Raw genomic sequence first — 18,604 nt, 5'->3', positions numbered from 1 at the left:
AAGTTCTTGGTCACCCCTCCTAATTTCTCCCTTCTTGGCTCGGTGTCTGTTTCTTAAGCCAATTTGTGAAGCACCTTGGAGTGTTTCTCTCCTTCAAGGGCACTACATAAATGCAAGTTGTTGGTGTTGGTGCTCTTACCACAGCAGTCAGTTACAGCAGCTCACTGACATCACCATGTGCACTCTATGCCAACTGCATCAGAGAAATAAGCGATCCTCAAGCAGCAGATAATTCTGCACAATAGACATTATTTATTTTTACATAATGGACTGGAAGCTAGTAATAGTTTTCAATCTTAATTACAGTCAGATTAGGCCCATGTTATGAATACATCAATGAGAGTGGTTCTACTCCCAATTTACTTAATTGTAGAAGGAATAGATTATCCACTCAGGATTTTGAAAATGTTGTACTTAGGGTTGGTTAATATGTTTTCAGAATTTCATAAAGGAAAAGTATGGGACCAGATCGAAGTTATTTATTGGTAATGGGGAATAAGTTGATTCAAGGTTGCAATTCTGTGTGAATATGACTCTAGCACTTTTCACATAGTAATATATTGGCTACAACCCGAACAATATATTGATGTAACAATCTTCCAAAAAGGTTGAAGGGACAGGAGAGTGTAACATATTTTCCCTCAAATCTAATTGCAAGGCTACCCCTATTTAAAATAAATTCCTTTTTTAGCTACAATTCAGACCACAATCAGAAATTAGGCATCCAGTTCAGACACAATGACCTGTTTAGTCAGGACAAGCCAGACTAGAAGCAATAAACACAGCTGTGCCAGTGGGAGGCAGCTGGAGTTATATTTCCTTTTCTGAACACGTATTTTATTCACCTTTAAGTTACATTTTCATACTTGCACCTCCCTTCGCACTTGTAACTAGTCTTCATGCCATCCTTCAGCAGGAAGGAGTATCAGGGTGGGTGGTCCACAAACACTGAAGGTGTTGCAAGCATGCGGCAGCACATTTAGAATGTTGCACGGTAGAAACCCACTGGTTGCCAGCTAGCCAATAGAAGCCTTAACCCTTTTGGCACAAATGGTCACACACAACTGTTCTGTTCCTATTAAAGAGAATGAATATTATTGAAAGTTTTAAGTGAGAATAAGAGTGCAGTAACTGCTCACCAGAAAGTAGCAAAATGATATAACTGTCCTACATCGCCCATCCTTTATTTTGTAGTATTCAGTACCATGATACCATTTTTGGCTGTCAAGCATTTTGTCTAGATAATCAGTTGACTGAGAGTGGATGAATTTCGCACAGACTAGAGGTTGGGACATTGTCTGGGGTGCTGGCACTTAAACTTGTAAGCCTAGAGGTGCCAACTACAGAAAAATATGAGAGCAGTTTATACTGTGGAATTGAGCCTACTGAGAACTTGGTTGAAATGTCCCTGAATCACTTCATAATGCACCTTAAACTTCACCCCATCTGTCTCTGCTGGAACTAAATCAAACAGTTGGGGATGAAAGGACTTGGATTTGAGACACGGTGGTGTGAAGTCCCATTGTGCTTCATTTAAAAATAGGATTTAGGACTTGAGATTGCAAAAATGTAGGTATTCATTCCAAAAATGTGGAGTCTAGGGAAATAATTGACCAGGAGGCAAAGGGAATTTGGCTTTTATTGACTACTTCAAAATAGTTGCCTCTGTTTGACTCCTGCTGCAGTCCAAGACTGGAACAAAAATGGATCACCATTTCTAAAAATAAATATTTTCAAAGTGAAACATTTTCCATTTCTATCTTTTTTTTAGGCAATTTTAAAGGTATATAAATTGAAAACAGTTGGCACTGATGTTCCAGCAGGTGTAGGTTTTGTAGTAGTTAAGCCTAGGTTTAGTAAACTTAATATCATTACATGCTTAAACTCAATTATGTTCCATCTTTTGTTCTGTAATAGCAAATAAAGCCTGCCGTGCATTATTAATAGCTTGTATTATGAATTGCCTGAATGAGTAAGGTTGCCTTGGTTCCGTGTGACAGCATATTGAGTGCTGTAAGTGCACAGCTGAAAGCTGTACTGGCAGGAAGCCAGAACTGTATTTCTCATGGTGTGTGACTTGAGTTCTTTGTTTCCATAACTTATTGCCGCAGTGACCCACAGTGGAGCCAAATCACTGTTACAGTGTTTGTTTATGAAAACTTGAGTCAAATATCTTTGCTAAACAACAGGGTCACCCAGGTGCTGTGGCAGGCATCACAAAAATAGAGAAAGTTTAAGAAGCAATAGCTGCTAGAAACCAGCCTAGTGGATAAACTCAGTGCTGGGATTCACTCTGTGATCTGAATACTATTATCACCAACAGGATGACAATAGTAGAAACTACCACACTGGAGCCATTAGCTCTCAGCACCAGTGATAGGCTCAAAGATTTTCATCAGTGTTTGTCTAGGAAATTTGCAATGGAAGCTGATACCTATTGCAGATTATCAATGCGAATATAGCATTTGAGTTGGATTGGTCATCTGACCTTGGTTCACTTTAAAAGGTAAGATGACGTGGAGTCTCACAAAAGAGTTCCCCAGGGATCCATCATTAGTCCCCTCTTTGTCCTCATCTACATGCTGCCCCTTGACAACAACAGCAGGCATGGTGTCAGCTTCCACAAGTACACTACTGACACCCAGCTCTACCTTGCCATCACCTCTCTCGATCCTTTCACTGCTTGTGTGCTGTCACAATGCTTGTTCAACAGTATTGGATGATCCTTAACTTCCTTCAGTTAATTGTAAACAATTTTACAACACCAAGTTATAGTCCAGCAATTTTATTTTGACATTCCTTCAGTTAGACATTGAAAAGACCAAAGTCATCGTCTTCAGACTGTTCACAACTATGGCAATAATTGAAGGTTTCTGAATATCTTGGAATCCAATGTCAGGAAGTAAATGTTCAAAGATGAAGCTTCCTCATACCCAAAAACATTTGACTACGTTAAATTTAATTGAATATTTTATTTGTTCAGATGGAGGAGAAACAAATGTAATAGTTTTGTGTTTTTTTGCTACTAGATTTCTGAGCCTGTGCTGGTGAAAATCATCAAAGGTATTATTAATCTTTGGAGGACTGTAGCAGAATTTCTAAACTAAGCAGAAAAGTATAGCAAGGGTACAGTATTAGTTTATATTGTGAATGCTACTTTACTGTAAATCTAGTTAAGTTGGAGAAAATGGCATGTCTTTTAGTTGTGCTTGTGGTTGCAGGCTGGAGAGGGGTTACAGAACCACCGCTGGACAACAGGTATTGTATTTTTTTGTAAAAAAGCAACAGGGACATTCAGTGAGGGAGTTGAGAAAAACAGGCATTACCTTTCCCGAAAGAGTGTTACCCATTGATTTCACTGTACTGCTATCACAATTGTGACAAACGAAAAGCTTATGGATTTTAATATATGAATAAAAAGTTCACATCTTGTAGATATGGGTACTCCCAAACTGCTTCATATGTCGTAAATGAACTGTTTTTATAAATATGAACATATGAACAATGAAGGACAGGAAAAGATCCTCTGGTCCATCCAACCTGTCCCACACAATTGTGATACCTTGTGCATTGCAATATATACACTCCCCATCCCACCCAAAACCATATGAACATATGAATTAAGAGCAGGAGTAGGCCATTCGGCCCCTCGAGCCTGTTCTTCCATTTGATAAGATCATGGCTGATCTGATGTGACCTCAACCCTACTTTCCCATCTACCTACTATAACCTTTAACTCCCTTGTTAATCAGGAATCTATCTAACTCAGCCTTAAAAATATTCAATGACCCTGCCTCCACCACTCTCTGGGGAAGGGAGTTGCACAAACTCTCAACCTTCTGAGAGAAAAAAATTCTCCTCATCTCCGTCTTAAATGGGAGACCCCTTATTTTTAAACTGTGGCCCCTAGTTCTAGTCTCTCCCACAAGGGGAAACATCCTCTCAGCATCTACCTCTTCAAGTCCCCTCAGGATCTTATATGTTTCAATAAGATCACCTCTCATTCTTCTAAACTCCAGTGTATACAGGCTCAACTTGTCCAACCTTTCCTCATAAGATAACCCCCTCATCCCAGGAATCAGTCGAGTGAAAACTTCTCTGAACCGCCTCCAAAGCAATTATGTGCTTTCCTAAATAAGGAGACCAAAACTGCACACAGTATTCTAGATGTGGTCTCACTAATGCCCTGTACAACTGTAGCAAAGCATCTCTACTTTTATATTCCATTCCCCTTGCAATAAATGACAACATTCCATTTGCCTTCCTAATCACTTGCTGTACCTGCATACAAACTTTTTGTGATTCATGTACAAGGACACCCATATCCCTCTGTACCTCAGAGTTCTGCAATCTCTCTCCATTTAAATAATATACTGCTTTTCTATTTCTCCTGCCAAAGTGGACAAGTTCACATTTTCCCACATTATACTGCATCTGCCAAATTTTTGCCCACTCACTTAACCTATCTATATCCCTTTGCAGACTTCTTATGTCCTCTTCACAACTTACTTTCCTATGTGATCTCCTGGAAGAGGTGAAAAGCCAGATTAAAAACTCAGGCCAATTTGGGGGGAAAAAATCTGGGAAATTCTTCTCTGACCCCTTTGGTGATCGAAACTAGCTCAGGAGATCACTCTGACCCTGATAAATTTATGCATTACCTACCTTTTGTAGGAGGTGATCTCCGCCCCTGCCAGAAACAGGTCCAGCTCTTGCTTGAAGGAATTCAGCGAATCAACGTCCATTGAACAAGCCAGCAGCCTGTTCGAGGTCCATTATTCTCTGTGAAAAGAACCACCTCCTGACGTTTACCTAGATCTGTCCTTATACAACTTAAAATTGTGACCTCTGGTCCTCCCTAACGTATTTAATTGGAAATGGTTTCTGTAGGGCTCAAAAATCTTCTATCTATTAATCTTAGCTTTGTTCCTAGCTATATTTTCTAGTATAGTATAAAATACTATAGTTACATTTCAGGAAAATATTGTAGCCTGATATTTATGGAAATTGCTGTTGCTGTAAAGCGTTACACCAGCAATAGATGGAGGTGCGCAAATCACAATGATTCCCACAATGAATGCCTGTCATTAAATTGCTGTTGGACTTTTGAGCTCATAGTGCACTGATTGTGTCTTAGGCTGGTTTCTTGTAAATTCAGGGATGTGTGATGACTAATCTCAGCCATACAAGAATATACTGATCAGTGTCTAACAGTTTGCACAGTCTGAAAATTCACAACAACGTGCGATTGTTTTTAGCAGTCTTTGGTCATTTGATTAATGGAGTAGGACAACCAGGAGCACAGAAGGCCTGCCGGTGATCTTACTAGCACCCATTGCATCTGGGACAGCTAGATCAAGGGTACCTTCTTTAGCACTGCCTAGTGACACATTAGTGGCTGTCACAGACTGAACATGTGTACTAATACAGTGAGGTCCATACAAGCACCAGGATCACTATTGAGCATACCACTGGAATCATGAAGTGGTGTTTCGGATGTATTGACAGATCAGGTGATGCATTACAATACAGCCCTCCCTCAGTATCTCCAAGATTATTGCTATCTGCAATATGCTCTATAAACTTTGCTAAACAAAGAAGCATAACAATTTGGAATCAAAGGCAGAGCAGGAGGGAGACACTGACCAAGAAAATGTAGCTTTTGAAACACCAGTGCAACCAGAAAGATTGCTGTGCCAGAGTTTATACAAGATAGACTTAACTAATGACCTGAGCTTGCCTTCATTTGAAAGAAGGATTTATATTTTTGAGGTTGAATGATCATTATATGGGTGTCATTCTTTTCCTCCCTTCCATCTCCTCACCTGTGTTTCCCTCCAACTGTGAGGAAGGATGTTGTTGGCTCTGCAATGTTTAAGTCTGAAAAACTCAGAATTCAGGATGTGGGTTTCAGCCTCGTTGCTGTTCAGTAGCAATCCATAGATTGACTTAACACTGAATGCCTATGTACATTCATAGATGTGACTCAGAACAGATGCAGCTTTTCTTACCATTAAAAGTTGTGTATGTGAGAGAGAGAATAAATGTAGCTTTGTAGAGTCTCTTTCTTTTCTGATTGGTCAATGTTAATTTTATGGCATTATCAGTCATGTGATAAGCATGGACAACAGATGGCAATAATAAATCAGAAAGCAACCGTAAAACATCGCAGCCAACTTCATCTTCAATCTCTTCAGCCACTCAAGAAACAGATCTAAAAAATGTGCTATAAAAAAACTCACTCACCTACTCTGCACATAATGTGCAACTGCTCCTTTTACTACTGGCCCCACCTACCACCTGCTCCCTCCATGACCAATACGGTGGGAGATCCACTAGCCACTGGCAGCTTAGTTATCTTACTCAATGCATATTGCAGCTGCAAATGTCTCCATTGCTGACATTATAACCATTATTGGTAAAGTCCACCTGCTAATTTTTCCTCCCTACCCAATCTAGTGGCCTGGTTGAAAAGCTTCTTCAGCAGCACCTCCCAAAACCGCAGCCTTCACCGCCTAGAAGGACAACGGCAGCAGGTGCATGAGAACATCATCACCTCTAAGTTCCCCTTCAAGTCACACACCATCCTGACCTGGACATATATTTCCATTCCTTCATCGTCACTGCATCAAACTCCTAGAACTCCCTACCTAACAACATTGTGGGAGCGCCTCCACCACATGGACGGCAGCGTTTCACGAAGACGTCTCACTATCACCTTCTCGAGGGCAACTGGGAGTGGGCAATAAATTCCAGCCTTTCCAGCGACGCCCAGATCCCAAAACTGAATATATTTTTAAAACTAGCCAAAGTCGCATAAACGGGAATAGTCGAATCAGAATATCATTCATGGATTTCAAACCAGATTCCACAGAATGGGAATCTTGTACTCTACTACTGGATCTACAAAAGCAATTATTAAAAACCTTGTAGCTCCAAAAAGCAGGAATAGAGGTAGGTGATCTGCTCTCCAACACATGTACGTCCAGAATATACTTGGTAAGTATCCATATGCATTGTAGTAATATTTTGAAGGAATAGATTTATGGAAGACCACTGATATAAATTTGCTCAGTTTATTATAGATATAACAAAGGGTTGAAGGCAGTCAATAAACTGCAGCTGTTTATGCATTTTGATGATGGATAATGGATTCATGAGGGAATTAATGTCTACTGTGAGTGGCTGCTATTGTGTTGTGCTGGATTACAAGTCATTACATCTGTTCTGTTGGCTATTATTGACCTGATTTTATTACCTTCAAACAACCAGCAAATATTTGATCACGAGTTGCATTGATACACTTGAGCAAAACACAATATCAAAATGGTATTATCACCAGCTGCATGTTTTCCAGCATGTTCCTTGAACAATTAGATGCTGATTTATAACAGGATACCATTTTTGTGGGGTTGGGGAGAGGGGGGTGGGCACGGTATCCCATTTACCACTTTGACTGAAAATGATCTCCGAGATGGGTCAGTTGAGAGAGCCTGTCAAACAGTACTCCGGTTAAACCCATGATCACAATAGTGCAAAGCGAGTGTCTCATCTGCTTTATCACTTAAAAAAGATCGCATTCATAATTTATGAATGTTAAAAAGTGGACCCATCACATACTGAATTCTGTAAATTTGAGACCTTTCAAATTCCACATCCAATTTCCGTAGTTCAATAAATGTACTGCATTCACCAGCAATCTTCAGCGTTGCAACAAAGTAGTTCCCTCTTCACCACGATGCCAAAGGTAGCGTGTAAACCGGATCAATATCCGATCCAATCAATCTGCTGACCCAAAAGTTGAACCCACAGCCCCAAGTGGTTTGAAACCCAAAATGCAGATCATACATTGTAGTTCAAACATGATCTTCTGCAGTTCAGGTTCCAAAGGGTAGAGTTCAGCAGGGCAAGGGAGGGTAAAATTGAAATTAATTGTTACATCTCTCCTGAATTGATTGTCCCTCCTGGGGATAGCAGTACAAATCTTTTTATTTGCTTCAAAATTTACAAAACTATTTTGTACGCATGAATTGTGACATCATCACGCAGACATAGTGATGCTGTCGAAGAAGCCTTGGCGAGTTGCTGCAGTGCATCCTGTGGATGGTACACACTGCAGCCACATTGCCCGGTGGTGAAGGGAGTGAATGTTTAGGATGGTGGATGGGGTGCCAATCAAGCGGGCTGCTTTGACTTGGATGGGTGTCGAGCTTCTTGAGTGTTTGAGCTGCACTCATCAAGGCAAGTGGAGAGTATTCTATCACACTCCTGACTTGTGCCTTGTTGATGGTGGAAAGGCTTTGGGGAGTCAGGAGGTGAGTCACTTGCTGCAGAATACCCAGCCTCTGACCTGCTCTTGTTGCCACAGTATTTATATGGCTGGTCCAGTTAAGTTTCTGGTCAATGGTGACCCCCAGGATGTTGATGGTGGGGGATTTGGCGATGGTAATGCCGTTGAATGTCAAGGGGAGGTGGTTAGACCCTCTCTTGTTGGAAATGGTCATTGCCTAGCACTTGTTTGGCGCGAATGTTACTTGCCACTTATGCGCCCAAGCCTGGATGTTGTCCAGGTCTTGCTGCATGCGGGCTCGGACTGCTTCATTATCTGAGGGGTTGCGAATGGAACTGAACACTGTGCAATCATCAGCAAACAACCCCATTTCTGACCTTATGATGGAGGGAAGGTCATTGATGAAGCAGCTGAAGATGGTTGGGCCGAGGACACTGCCCTGAGGAACTCCTGCAGCAATGCCCTGGGGCTGAGATGATTGGCCCCCAACAACCACTACTATCTACCTTTATGCTAGGTATGACTCCAGCCACTGGAGAGTTTTCCCCCTGATTCCCATTGACTTCAATTTTACTAGGGCTCCTTGGTGCCACACTCGGTCAAATGCTGCCTTGATGTCAAGGGCAGTCACTCTCACCTCACCTCTGGAATTCAGCTCTTTTGTCCATGTTTGGACCAAGGCTGTAATGAGGTCTGGAGCCGAGTGGCCCTGGCAGAACCCAAACTGAGCATCGCTGAGCAGGTTAATGGTGAGTAAGTGCCGCTTGATAGCACTGTCGACGACATCTTCCATCACTTTGCTGATGATTGAGAGTAGACTGATGGGGCGGTAATTGGCCAAATTGGATTTGTCCTGCTTTTTGTGGACAGGACATACCTGGGCAATTTTCCACATTGTCAGGTAGATGCCAGTGTTGTAGCTGTACTGGAACAGCTTGGCTAGAGGCGCAGCTAGTTCTGGAGCACAAGTCTTCAGCACTACAGCCGGGATGTTGTCGGGGCCCATAGCCTTTGCTGTATCCAGTGCACTCTGCCGTTTCTTGATATCACATGGAATGAATCGAATTGGCTGAAGACTGGCTTCCGTGATGGTGGGGATATCAGGATGAGGCCGAGATGGATCATCTACTCGGCACTTTTGGCTGAAGATGGTTGCAAACGCTTCAGCCTTGTATTTTGCACTCACGTGCTGGTCTCCGCCGTCATTGAGGATGGGGATGTTTGCAGAGCCTCCTCCTCCCGTTAGTTGTTTAATTGTCCACCACCATTCACGATTGGATGTGGCAGGACTGCAGAGCTTTGATCTGATCCGTTGGTTGTGGAATCGCTTAGCTCTGTCTATAGCATGTAGTCCTGTGTTGTAGCTTCACCAGGTTGGCACCTCATTTTTAGGTATGCCTGATGCTGCTCCTGGCATGCTCTTCTGCACTCCTCATTGAACCAGGGTTGATCCCCTGGCTTGTTGGTAATGGTAGAGTGAGGAATATGCCGGGCCATGAGATTACAGATTGTGCTGGAATACAATTCTGCTGCTGCTGATGGCCCACAGCGCCTCATGGATGCCCAGTTTTGAGCTTCTAGATCTGTTCTGAATCTATCCCATTTAGCACAGCGGTAGTGCCACACTGGATGGTGTCCTCAATGCGAAGACGGGACTTCATCTCCACGAGGACTGTGCGGTGGTCACTCCTACCAATACTGTCATGGACAGATGCATTTGCGACAGGTGGATTGGTGAGGAAGAGGTCAAGTAAGTTTTTCCCTCGTGTTGGTTCACTCACCACCTGCCGCAGGCGCAGTCTGGCAGCTATGTCCTTCAGGACTCGGCCAGCTCGGTCAGTAGTGGTGCTACCGAGCCACTCTTGGTGATGGACATTGAAGTCCCCCACCCAGAGTACATTCTGTGCCCTTGCTACCCTCAGTGCTTCCTCCAAGTTGAAGAGTTTTCAAAGCATGAATGGCCTCCTTCTGTGCTGTAATATCTATGATCTGTGATGATAATCCAGGGATCTTCTGTATGAGGCATATTGAAGAAAAGATTCCTCTTAGGTTTGTTGTAAATAAGTATATAAAATAATGAGAAATAACAGGAAAAGTTAATACTTTTTTCATCGAGTTTTTTAAAAGCTGTTATTGAAATTCTGCTGCTGCTTTTCAACTGTAGATCAATTTCTAATGTGGAATGAAGAGGGAAGCAATGAGAATTAAAAACACAGTTAACTGCAGGCAATAGGAGCACTGAGCTTCAGTTATAACTAGAGCTATCCAAATGTATTTATCTCGGGAAGAAACTTTGTACCCGTAGAAAAAAATTGTTCAAAAATTGCAAATAAGGCTTGCTTTCTTTGGAAACTGGAGGGTTTACTCCTACTCTGTCATGTTATTTAATTGGAACCATTCCCATATTGTATACACCCTTATTAAGCAGTGAAGGAAATTCAGTGACTCTTTTTTCACTCCTGGTTAAAATATGGACAATGACACCAGTCATCTGCAAAAATGGGAACAGAACAGTTATTGTCACAACAGCTTTGTAACTTTTTTAAAGTTGTATTATGACTTTTATCAATATCTCTGCTTTCTCCTATGCATTCTACAACGAAGGAGGACTATCAAAAGCTCTTGAAATCCTCCAGGAATTCCAGCAGTAATTTTTAATAAATGCTATTCAATATATGTTAACATTTAAAAAGGCACAAGAGATTTCTTATGACAGAAACTTGATGCCTCTCCAACTTTTCTGTACTTTATTCCTTGTACACGGTATTGGACTTCTGAAAAGTGGAGATGGGGGAAATTTGACTGGTACACCATATCATGTCTGGAATTTGGCATTATGAGGATATGATAGGCATAACATGAAGATAATTTGAATCAAAGGCACCTTGATTGCAGTTCCTTTAATGCAAATACAGAAAGTAAGATTTTAAATACATAAAACAGCCTGTCATTTTATGAATAAAGGCTCTTCAATCTTAGCTTCTCACACTTGGCAGGATGGCCATGCCCCCCAACAAAACAGGAAAAAAATTGTTTTCCAAGTGCTATTGAAAGTGCCTTGAAGAGGACTAGTTCAGTGGTTTGTCATACTGTGGATATGTGAATGACGATATTAATAAGTGCGTTTACTCATTGCCTCTACGGCCGATTTTAACTCCCAGCGGGAAGCCAGCAGATGGAAAGCAAACCTGCGCGGATGTTAACTGTCAGTCCTCATTTGAATGCTGCCATTCAGCTGATCGCCTGTATCAGGTGGAAAGTGGTAGCTGGCTGGCGGGATGGGGACAAAGATCGGATGGACCGGGATGGGGTGCAGAAACAAAGATCAGATGGCCTGGAGGTCGCTCGCAGTTACCAAGAGAAGGCTGCTGTCCGCAAGTTAAATGTGAGAGGGTGGTGTTGTGAGGGTCCTATGGCGGGGTGGGGGTTTGGGCCCTGGACAAGAGAGGCCAAGATTTTAGTTGTGGGGTCCGGAGCAGCACTCCCGCTCCTCCTGGTCCCACTAGGGAAAGTTTTTTAACTTACGTTAGTGGGTCTCGCTGGCTTCCCAATAGCTTTACTTGGTGGGGCAGTCACAGTGGGTGTCCCACTCAGAGGCAAGTTAAAATGACATTGTGGTCCCACGTCTTTTTTTTAATTCATTCTCAGGATGTGAGCATTGCTGGTAAGGCAGGCATTTATTGCCCATCTCTAGTTGCCCTAAGAAAGTGCTGGTAGTCCTTTTTCTTTAACTGCTGTACTTTTTTGATACAACTGAGTGGCTTGCACAGCCACTTCAGAGAACAGTTAAGAGTCAACCATGTTGGGGTGGGCTGGAGTCACATATAAGCCAGATTGGGTAAGGACGACAGATTTCTTCATGGAACCCCAATTTGTAGTTATTAATGAGGCTCCCGCCGGAGATTGACGTCAGCCTCAGCCGCCGGCAAAACCAGCGGCGTTAAAATGGGGAATCAGCAGAAATGGAGCCGTTCCATTTTAATTGCTCAATTCCCACCGATCAGGGAAAGTTAAAAGTCCCTCTTTGGTATTTTAAAGTACCAATCACTGTTACAGAATTTTGCCTGTTTTATAATAAGTTTATTTATTTGTAAAGTGTCTACATTAAAACTCCATAGCTAGCATCAATTTGCTGCAATTCAGAATGGAAGTACATTTTGCACACAGTAAAACAAACAACTCATTGTACTGCCATTTTAGAGTTTTGAGTTCCTCATTATATCAATTAAGCCGATTGAATCTAGTCATTAGTGTAATAGCCATGTTAATATAATAACTATAATCCTTTATATAATCCTTTTAATTCACTTTGTAACTGATTGATTTGATTTGCATAATTTTTGTTTTGGCTGTTCATCATTCCAGGGGTATCATTGTAATTCTCTCAGTTCATTTCTTGCACCCGTAATTACAAGATTGTTGCTAAGCTCCCCTTGGTGTCATAAGCCACATAATGCCATCCTATTTTCTGAACAACAGAGTATGACAAATATTGGCTCCGATGACATGTTGGTGCTTCAGCGCACAATATACTCCGGAGGGCGGGATGTGGGTTTGTGGCCACAATTCCACACACAGCCAGTCTCAGATTTTGGACGTACCATTAGAGATTTCACCAGCATCAGCCAAGTGCTTCACTACATGGGGAGATGGAAAATCAGAGGCTGTGGTCCTGGGATATTTTTGCACACCATGTGGCAGAGGCTTGCAGAAGATTGCCCAAGAATAGTGTGTTGTTGGAAGAGTAAAGTAAGAGAGTGCATTTAAAAGCAAGCTCTAACAATATCCAGTCACAATGTGATAAAATTTAATAATATTGCATGGAATTTACAGCTGAGAAACAGGCCATTCGGCCCAACTGGTCTGTGCTGGTGTTTATGCTCCACATGAGCCTCCTTCCACCCCAGTTCATCTAACCCTATCTGCATATCCTTCTATTCCTTTCTCCCTCATGTACTTATCTAGTTTCCCCTTAATGGTATCTATGCTATTCTCCTTTGGTAAAGAAGTTTTTCCTGAATTCTTTATTGGATTTATTAGGACAAGCAGGTGTGATGTAGCTGTCTTTTGGTGATTTGGCAGGTGACAGCTTTACATCTCAACTGTTACGCACACAAACATGACTGTTGGAAAATAATTGTTTGCCACTTCCTGCATCTATATTTGTACAGGTGCAATTATTTGTCTTGAATCTCTTGTCCCCATTAACAATTCTCACTGGCTGTCATTATTATAGTGAGTTAAGTTGCAGGTGTAGTTACCTCTAAGCCACATTATTATCGATGTTTTCTTTTCACATGTACGTGTTCATGATTTGCTGCAATTGCAGGAAACAAGTGGAAGATCAATATAATAATATTTTTGTTTGCACCTCATATATAAACTTATCAGTTCCTATTCACAATTCAAGTTCCAATAATGAGTGTTCTGATACTAAATGCAAAGGCACATTTGTTTGATGACTTGCATTTTTTTAATTCATAAGCCAGAATAGTGATAATTTACCACAGTGAGATAAAGATTTTATCTAACTATAATTCCCCACATGACATAACTTGTAATTTATGAGTCACTTGAACCCATGGAGTAACTTCCACAATCCCTAGTGTACTTTATACATTCAATCTAAACTGTGGGAATTGCTGCTGTTGCCAAGTAGGATAGCATTGAAGGTTTTTTGACTTTTGATCTCAAAGTTTGTGTGTAAAACCTCCCATGAGTGCCAGGGAACAAGAATGCATCACTCTTCCATGCACTTCTCACTGCAAGAGGATGCCGCCACATAGGGGTAGATCTGGATTTTGTGCGATAGTGTAAAACGAGCGATAATGAGTCGTCAGACAGTTTTACATCTCTCTCGATTCTTATTTCTATTGAAGCCAGTGGAAATAAAAATCGGGAGAAATGTAAAATGGGCTGACAACTCACTACCACCCATTTTACATTATAGCACAAAGTACAGGTCAAGCCCACACTCTTTACTATGCTAGCAGCAGTTGTAAATGTCTATCAATAGGCCACAGCCTTGGAATCAGGAGTCGATATCTTCATGGACCGATCAGCCTGCAAACACCCCCAGAAAAAACGAATACAATTTCTTTCACCGCCCCCACTAAATCACAGGGGATACAACACCTTTCATCCTTATCCTACACATTAGTACGCCTCAATTTAGATACCTTATTGCCCCCAAAAATTAGGAAATTGAAAAGAGTAATGTAGTTAAACAAACAACCCGGTTTGCTACGACGGAGGCCCAGGCATAGATCAGTATGGGCCCTGAAAGAAAATGTAAATGATCCTGCATCCAGCAGAAGTTTTATGAAGGAGATTGAAATCCTCATATGGGAAGATGGGAATTGTAATCTCCTGCATGTTTTGACTGTGCTAGTAAACATCTCCCTCTCTTTCTCCATCCCTCTCCCTCGACTAAAACTATAGGCCCCTTGGTTCCATGATCAGTATGGAAGTCAGGACAGCCCTTTCCCCATAGCTGTCTCTTCCTTTCCAGCAGGAGAAAATGCTTGCCCATCCCATAGCCCAGTCAGCTAGGAAGAGAAAATACAGAAAGAGAGAGATATAGGGGAAACAGATAAGACTATATTATTGCCACTAGCTGACCTTTGTGTCGCATGTGACAGACACTGCTTGCCTCTTTTATCCATGTTTCTATTTTGACACAAATTGACAATTCAGGTAAATTTCCAATAGATGCTACCAGCAGGGAACCTCACCCACCAGCAGCGCACATCAGAAATCTGGGTACACGCTGCACACAATTTATCAACAATAAATAGTTGAAAAATCAGCGCAGCACACATTGTGATTTTTGATGTGCGCTGCTGGCACGTGAGGTCCAGCTAGCAGCGCAAAGTCAAAGCCCTCTCACATATACATCGCGCAACTGAAAGTCTCACACCTATAGGATGAAGAGAGGAGTAAAATGTTTGGACTGGCTGGCCTTCTCGTGTACTTATATATTCTCTGCAAGTGGTCTCACATTCGTACCAACATACGAAAAGGTGGACAGAAAAAGACCATCTGGTCCACCACTGTCCCAAACAGTGATGACCCAACTAGGCATCATGGAGGTAATTTTAACCCCCAAGGAGGGGTGAGTTGGGGACAGGTGGGAAGGTAAGAATTGTAAAAATGGAAAACCCGACCTCAACTCACTTCCAACCCACTCACTTCCAGTTTTAACGGAGGCAGGTCGGGGGGCCGGCAACCAATCCGCTCTCAGGAGGGAGTCAGTCAGTAAAATCTTTTAAGGAGGCTCTCGGTCTCCATTTTAATAGGGATTTAATTTTTTACTCCTGGGGGCCAGGATTCTTGGGCCTTCTGATTCTCGCCACGTGAAAGGAGGCGAGAAGGGCCGGATCAACAGGTAAGTGCCTTTATTACACAGCTTGTGGGTCTGGAGGAGCAGGAGTGTTTCCTCCAGGCCCAACAAGCTTTCCTGCTGCTATCCAACATTTGCGATCGACCAACCCCCGCCCCTAGGTCAAAATCGTCTGGACGCCCAGGAAACCCATACTTCCGAGTTTACCATTCGGAAATCCTTATCCTGCTCTCTTCACGGCCCCGAGTAAATGACTCCCAGTGTACCCTCCCACTTGTAGTCATGTAATCTCCCGGGAGAAACAAAAAAAGTGATTGATGCTTTTAGGCAAACAGCAACTGAAAAGTGCAGCATTCTTAAAATATCAACCACCTGCGTCCAAAATGGTCCAACCCCCAGCCCCAATGGAGCGGCAAAGTGCTGATCAGAAATTCCTGGCCGATCACAGGGCAGATGTCCAAGTGACATCTAAAATGGAGTGGGTGTCTGCCCCACTTGTGCAAATGGCCCCATCCCTGGGATTTGAGACGGGAATGGGATCGGGACTGGGGCAGACTGGTAGGTGAAAGTTCTACCCCACCACACGTGGCATCCGTGCCTTCAGCCGTCTAGGCCCTAAGCTCTGGAATTCCCTCCCTAAATCTTTCCATCTCTCCACTTCTCTCTCCTCCTTTCAGACCCTCCTTAAAACTAACCTCTTTAACCAAGCTTTTAGTCACCCGACCTAATATCTCCTTCAATCTTTTCTGATTGCACTCCTGTAAAGCACTTTGGGACGTTCTCCTACATTAAATGCATATCTGGGCCCTGCTCATCCCACTTGTGGCAGAGCAGGGCCCAGAGTTTTTTATGTGACTTGAAATGTGACCAATCTCTGTTCCATCACAATAATGTCATGCTGGTGAATGCAATACGTAGATGTTACAAGGAAGCAGGCCATTTGGTCCAACCAGTCCATGTCAGTATTTACCCTCTTCCTGAGCAAATAGTTCTAAGAAGGTCACTCACATGAATATGGAACTGAAATACTTCACCAGTGAAATTCATTGGGACCCTCAGCAATAGCCTACCCCGTGCTGTGTAACACTTAATGCAAGAATGTGCCCGCCAGTGTGAACTGTAAAGTGGAAAAATGTCAACATTCTCTATGCCTGTCATAACAAATGACGTTAAAACAGACTTGTCACATTCAATGATCATTTGTGTAGGACTCAACAAAATGCTTTTACGGCATTATATTTGTATTGCCGTCTGTCTTGTTACTTTCTGTGTGCATATATGAACCATTGATAGATCTCTGTGGAATTCCACAAATACATGACTTTAACAAGGTGGTGTAATCTTCCTGACTGTCCATGAGCCCTTGTGTGTGCCTGTAGTTTTTGGAGCATTACACTCCAATGGGAATTTGTGACTCTTGGAATCCCATGAAGTTCAAACATGAGCAACTGGAATTCTTCCAAATGATAAGTGGAAACCAGTGGAGAATGTAATGATGCAGATATGTCACATTTGATTTATTCGATTATTCTCAATTCCATGATTTCACAAAAATCAAGTTAGGGTTTTTTTTTGAGAAATCAGCCATGCATTGAGTTTGTTTTGTGTTTGCTGTAACTGGACAAAATGACAGGCAGACCTGGGTGACTCATACCACAGTGCCACAAGTGGTGGTCTAAATAACAGGCATTGTAGTGTCACCTATTAAAAGTAATAGAAATAACTGTTATCCGTACACTTTAGGCACTACCTCCTAGATGTCACCAATGTCGCATTAGCATAAATAAATCATTAATAACTCGTGATAACAGGAAATTGGTATCATAGACTGGTAGTTCCACATTTTTTATATAACATTAGAGAAAGTGAGATTTAATGTCTAATTTGCAAAAAGTACAATTTAAGCAGGGTAAATTGGGCATTGTCAATCTCCACCTCCCTTCCCACCCCATTTGACAGTAGCTCCCACAATCAGTGAGCTACAGAGGGCACCCACAGCTTGCTGGCAACATTCAAATGAGGCCCAAACCCAAAAGTGGTTCGGGCCTCCCAACACCGGCTTTGAAAGGGCAATGTGGCCACTTCACTGACTTCATGCCCATTTTGGGCCGAAGTCAAAAATCACCCCCAGAGAGCATACAGTGTAGATTTATCAGGATAATATGTGGGGTGGAGGGGGGGGGAAGCTACAGTTATGTGGAGAGACTTAAGATACAGGGACTATTTTCATTGGAGTAGAGAGAGCCACAGCTAAGGAGATTTAATCGAGGTGTTTTTAAAAAAACAACTTTAAAGGGTTTTGATGGAGTGAATAAAGATTGGGAGTCAGTTACGAGATGTCATCAATTTAAAATTGTCACTAAGGGAGTGAGGAGAGAGGTTGGGAGAAATTCTTTCATGCAGAGGGTTAGAGAGAGTTGTTAGAACATGAAATGCTTTGCCACAGGGAAATAGTTGACGCAGAGATCAGTGCCTCTTTTCAGGGAAAAGTAGATAAATATTTGAAGTAAAGGAAGATAAAGCGCTATGGGGAAAGAGCAGGGGAATGGCATTAGTTTTGAATTGCTCAAGCAAAAAGCTGGCACAGACATGATGGGGTGAACAGCCTCCTTCTGTACTGTAAACTTCTACAGCTCTAAAGTAGGTTAATTAACTATTAATATGCTACTTCTAATCACGTGAGCATTATATAATGAATCAAACCCACATTAAAGATGAGTGGGTTATTTTAGGACTTTGGGAATGTCTTCAACACTTGCACAGTATAATCCCCAGAGAAGATGGGACTTTTTATTTTGTTAAAGAAATATGAAAACACTTATGCCAATGATGTTTTGTTTTCTTTGCTTTGTTACACAAGCAAAACAAAATGAAGTTGAGTGAGATACAGTACCAAGATTACTCCACTCATCACAAGTGCTCACTGGCTGCTCTTGACTTTACCACTGTTGGGTTGGGAGGTCTTTGTAAAA

General features: G+C 42.1%; 1 protein-coding gene across 2 annotated transcripts in view; it reads left to right on the top strand.

Annotated features, from left to right (window-relative positions):
• gab2 (GRB2-associated binding protein 2) overlaps positions 1-18,604 on the top strand; it is a 312,357-nt gene that overhangs the window by 176,513 nt on the left and 117,240 nt on the right. The gene's annotated exons all lie outside the window — the stretch shown is intronic.

The sequence above is a fragment of the Heptranchias perlo genome, chromosome 6, assembly GCF_035084215.1.
Source record: "Heptranchias perlo isolate sHepPer1 chromosome 6, sHepPer1.hap1, whole genome shotgun sequence".
NCBI classification, from domain to species: domain Eukaryota; kingdom Metazoa; phylum Chordata; class Chondrichthyes; order Hexanchiformes; family Hexanchidae; genus Heptranchias; species Heptranchias perlo.
The sequence above is the reverse complement of the archived record's forward strand: the minus strand, read 5'-3'. Positions and strand labels throughout refer to the sequence as shown.